The following is a 6,242-nucleotide window of genomic DNA, read 5'->3' on the forward strand; positions in this document are numbered from 1 at the left end:
ATTTCTTTTAACTTTTTTAAAGCATAGATAATATTAAATTGATTTAGTCTTTTTTAGTTTTAATGAAAGTAAATGCCAGTTGGCTTTTTGACAAATAAAATATTAAATAAAAATAGTATAGTACAGTGACAGTTAAGTATGATTCTATGAGATATCAAATAGAAAAATAAAAGCTTATTTTCTTAAATAATCTATTAATTAAACATGGTAAAAATATGATTAAATAAGTGGATATTATAAATTTACATTAATTATTTTATACATACTTTAAGGTTTTCTTCATCATTTTTGTCAAGAATTTTATCCATATTGAAAATCAAACAAATATTTTCACCAACCACAAATTTATTTCCTGAACAATTTTTAAAAATATAATGAATGTTATTGATCTTAATATAAAATGGTAGGTATATTATATTAATAATAAACTAAAAACTAAAAAGTATAGGTTGTGTGGACATTGTGCAAGATTTAAAATTAAGTTATATTTAAAATAAAATAATAAATGGTTGTGAATGGGGTGAATTTTACATTAACAAAATGTTGAAAAATTTTAACATTAAGGACAACATTTTTTGCCCAAGTAATTTGAATTAGTTTTAAATGTAATGTTTCATACTAATAACTATGTATTTATTTATATTTGGTATTCAAATATTGTGATCTATAACATATATTTAATAAGTTATGATTGGGGGAGACATAACTAGCTAAAAGTTAAGTATAAGTATACATTTGAACTTAAAATCCATTAAAAAAATTGTGCGTATAGATCTATAATAGTTTTAAATAGCTTTGATAACAACTTAAAAGGAATTTCCAAGCCATTTAACCAAACTAAATTTTAGATTCTGAGCGGAAAGATGAATGTATTGATTTTCATAGGCGCGATTAGGCAGGGCTGGGGCAGGGCTTAGCTTCCCCAAATATTTATTTAGCCTCCACATATTAGGTACAGATACAAATTAAAAAGTAAGTCTTACTTTTTATTTGTATCTGTACCTATTTTGTTAAATATCAATTATATCATCAATAGGTATAATTTTAAATGCCTAAGCTATTTTTGACAAGCTATTTTTCTTATCGCCGGATATCATAATTCATAAAGAGTTGATGAAATAATTTTTTTCGTCACCCATGCACTGAAAGTTAAGTTTTTGATGACGGTTGAAGCGTTGAAAACCGACCTTTTTCCGTCCAGCGGTTGGTAAAGTGGGAATACTCATAAGTGCTGGGTGCGCATATCCCTGCACAACTAAATGGATCTAAATGAATCTAATTGGTGTATTGGGGAAGTCAAAATTTAATATTTCCAATAGTTTTCAAAAGTGCATGGGAAAACAAAATTAAAATTATGAAAAAACCTATGATAGGGCATCTCATAGGCTTTTTATTATATTTTAATTTTAAAGCAAGTTAAATTGCAAATTATTTGTAGATATTAAAATACTCATAACTTGCTTTAAAAATACAATTTAAATATAACAAAAAGACTATTAGATGCTTTAAATTTTATTAATTCACTCTAATTTATTCACTAACAAAGCTAAACGTGATCTGCTAGGTTTACAATTTGCTATGTTACACACTTGTAAGATGGAGACAACTAATGTCTGTGTACCTAATGTCTTCTTAAGTTGACTACTAAAATTCATTAGGAAATAAAATTATAGATACTTACAGTACATTGGTGAATATTGTAGACTGAGTGATTATAGATGTTTTAACGAATCCCAAGCACATCAAAAATCGATGTGTAATATAAAATTATCAAATAATTATATAATTAATGGGAAACACTGCAACTGCATGACATTAGTTAATGTAGAATATACCGACTTGTATTTAGTATGACGTACTGTTCAGCGTTTCTTCTCGTATAAGGTATATGAGTACTGATTATAAAGCACAGGCTAAGATATCTTGGCCCGTGGTAAAAAATGCAGTCTTAAGTTATACGTGATAGCTAATTGGACTACTGCCCCCAACTCCCAATTGTGGATAGTGTGTACCAAGAAAATAATATGTAATTATCAATGTATTCTATTAGCTATCACGTATAAGGTTAACCACTGTACAACCACTCTTATCGGTCCTTATCATTTTTCGGACAAGTGTTTATCACGATTTATTGATAAGCATAATATTATTGAATCATCGCTTTCACTCCTCGCCGGGAACGCGTCGACTTGTTGAGTTATCGGGCTCTGATTGCTTGTATTTACATCAATATTATATAATATGCAAAACAACAATTTAAAAATATTATAATATATTTTATTTTGAGGTATTTTGTTATTTATGTAAGAAATAAGAATATCGTTTACATTTTACGTCTTTAATCAGTTTATGATGTAGATTTCAATTTTTATTTTTATAATGTTTTTCTGCTTTCTTAGGTTGGGTTAGATAATTGTTTTTATTCGTGCATTATATACATATTATGTATATATATTATTATATACATATTATTTACATATTATTATCATAATTTGTCAATTTCTCATTTATTTAATTTCAGTCGGTATTCTATGGTTTACGTAAATGTTACGGGACACGGGTCGTTAAATAATTATTGTCTTATTAGTCCGTGCCCCGTGGTCCGTGTTTAGTACTGCCAAATACTATAATATACGAATGTACGAGATAATACAAGACTAGGTACTAAAATCACAGAATAATGCTAAAATAGTGGCGAACAAATTGGTGTCATTGCCCCTCGACATTGTTTTAATAGTTGCCTATTTTACTCCTTAATCTAGTATAAATTCCCGCTTTTTTTGACTACCTATTATAATTATTATTATTTATTTATTACTTATATTATATTATAGTATAATACATTTTATAGTATTAGTATTATTTATTGCTTACCATAAATATTATGAAGCTCCTTAGTCCATAATATCAACAATACTTACAATAGTATTAATATTCTAAATTCTAATAGTAGTTATAAATTAACTATCGTTTTTCATGGGCAAATCATTCTGGTGTCTTCATCAAACGTGATGAAAGAAGTAGATTTATAAAAATCATATCTATCAATCAACTGAAAAAATTGGACACGGAGAAAAGCGTTACTCAACTTTGGTGATTTAGATTTACACATTTTGTTTTCTCCTTCCCTTATATTTTTCATGATAAAATTTTAATTTGTAATAATTATATGTTATTTATATGTGGTTTTCATCAAATAACATTGTGAAAGAAATTACTAACGCTGATAACATTTCCGCAAGTATTGTTAGTAATTTTATCTGATATTAATTTCAACAAAAATGTTTTTTCTATTTTTTACTGTAATATTCATAGTTTAGTATTACACATTGAAGAACTTTTGGTTTACTTAAAATCTACCTCCCATATATTTGATATAATAGTTCTAGCTGAAACTTGGCTAAATGATAACTTAAATATATGCATTGATGGTTATAAATATTTTCATTCTTTAGGCACACTAAATAAAGCAGATGGTGTCTCAATTTTTATAAAAGATAATATAATTATTAATGATGTTATTTTAAATGTAATACTGGGATGTAATTCTTTAGAACTAACTTTTAATTATAACCTAAAAGCATATAAAGTAATTGGTTTATATAGATCGCCCTCACTAACTATAAATAGTTTTTTGGTTGGTTTAGATCATTATTTGTCTAATATTCATGGTAATTATAAAATTATTTTGTGTGGTAATATGAATATGAATATATTGGATAATACTGGTGACGTTTCTGATTACTTAAATATCTTAGCCTCATATGGTTTTGTATCTTGTATTAATAACTATACGAGAGTAACTGATGTATCAAACTCGTGTATAGACCATATTTTTATAAATGATATTTAAAATTTGTCCTCGTACATTGTTAAAACTGATGTAACTGATCACTATAGTTTAGCTATTAGCATAAACAATGATAATTTTATTGAAAAAAGTATTATTAATAATGATACACTTAAAAATGTTAACAAACTTAAATGTAATTTTTCTTACCTAAATAATTTATTATTTTCATTTAATTGGTATAACTTTCTTTTAGACTGTGATGTTGATATTTTAATAGATAAATTTAATAATAAAATAAATGAATTTATTGTCAGTTCTTCTAAAAAATGTATTGTATCCAAAAATAAATTAAAAAAATCACAAAAATATAAAGCTTGGATTACTAACAGACTTCTGGTCTCAATTAATAATAGACATAAATTATATTTAAAAAAACAAAAAGCTCCTTTTGATATTACACTAAAAAAACATTACATTAAATATAGAAATTTATTAAATTCATTAATCAGAAAATCTCGTATTTTATATTACAAAAACCAATTTTATTTATCTAATAACAATATTAAAAATACATGGAAATTAATAAATGAAGCAACATATTCAACAAAAAACGAGGAAACTCCTATATATTGTATTGAAAATAGTTCTACTAAATCTCTTTTAACTGATAAAATTGACATTTTAAATGAACTAAATGATTATTATGCTAATGTCGGTAAAAATATTTTTGACGATATTCAAATAAATAATTTTGAAAAACTAAATTGGAATGATATGAATAAAAACTGCCATATTAATAATTCAATTCTCCTGGATCAGATTGATCCTTCAGAAATTTGTAGGTTTATAAAGAAAATACCAGATAAATCCTCATTTTATGATAACGGTTTATCGAACTTTATTTTAAAGAAAACAGCTGATTCTATCTCACTTCCGTTGTCAATTATTTTTAATAAATCGTTTAGTACAGGTAAATTTCCTTCTAGCTACAAAAAAACTATAATTATACCACTTTTTAAATCTGGTGATAGAAAACAATGTGGTAATTACAGACCTATTGCTTTAACTTTAACAGTTTCAAAAATATTTGAGAAATGTATAACATCAGATTATGTCGTTTTTGGACAACATAATTTTTTTTCATCAAATCAATTTGGGTTTTCTCAAATATGTCAACTACTGATCCTTTATCTAAAACTTCTAATTTTATTCATAATAATTTAGATAACAAATTTAAAGTCCTTGGAATTTTTCTCGATTTTAAAAAAGCTTTTGACTCCGTAAGTCATAATTTGTTACTTAAAAAATTAGAATATAATGGTATAAGAGGCAATGCTCTCAATTTAATTAAATCATTTATCTCTGGCAGACCTCAACAAGTAAGAATAAACGGATTACTTAGTGAAGTAAAAACAAATTGTTTCTCAGTACCTCAAGGTACAGTCTGTACTTGGCCCTGTCTTATTCATCATATACATAAATGGACTTTTAAATATAAAGCTTAATGCTGAAATTTTTTGTTATGCAGACGATACAGTTATTCTGATTAAAAGTCATGACTATGAAAATTTATATAAAACAGCTAATGACTGTCTATCTGTAGTAAAAGACTGGTGTGATAATAATAATTTACAACTAAATTTATCTAAATCTAAATATATTGTCTTTAATATTACAAATAGTTCACATATTAAAAGTACTGATTTTTCACTGTGTGTACACTCTTATAAATGTAAATATCTAAATAACCCTTGTGAGTGTGTACCTTTGGATAGAGTTTATTGTATTAAATATCTTGGAGTAAAATTAGACCATAGACTAAAATTCATTGAACATATTTATCATGTAAATAGTATCCTTAGAAAATTATTATATAAGTTCCGATTGCTCAAAAATATGTTAGATATTAAAACTCTTAGAATTATCTATTTAGCTCTTGTACAATCTGTTTTCTCGTACGGTATTTCAATGTGTGGATGTACATACTCCACACATATACATGTTTTATCTACTACAATTAATTTAATTATTAAAACTATACTTGGAAAACCAAAATTGTATCCAACTTGTTCAATTTACTTAGAGTTGAAAGTTAGAACTATTTTTCAAGTTTATGAATGGGTGATTTTATTGTATATATTTAAAGTAAATATAGGTCCATTTCAGCCTTTGCATTGTTATAATACTAGAATAAAAAACAATTGTAATTTAATTATTCCACGAAATAATACTAATTTTGGAACATAAAGTCCAATGATTAAAGGAATTCTGTTACTTCGTAAATATAATATTAATATAACCAATTTTAATAATTTTAATAAGTATAAGAAACATATTAACGCTATTTTATCTTGTGTTGTGTTTAGCCTTCAATATATTTTGTATTTTTCACTTTATCCCACCATAATATGTGCAACACTAAACCTTATGTTTTTTCTATATATTTTGG

This window comes from Acyrthosiphon pisum, chromosome A1, assembly GCF_005508785.2.
Source record: "Acyrthosiphon pisum isolate AL4f chromosome A1, pea_aphid_22Mar2018_4r6ur, whole genome shotgun sequence".
Taxonomy (NCBI): Eukaryota; Metazoa; Arthropoda; class Insecta; order Hemiptera; family Aphididae; genus Acyrthosiphon; species Acyrthosiphon pisum.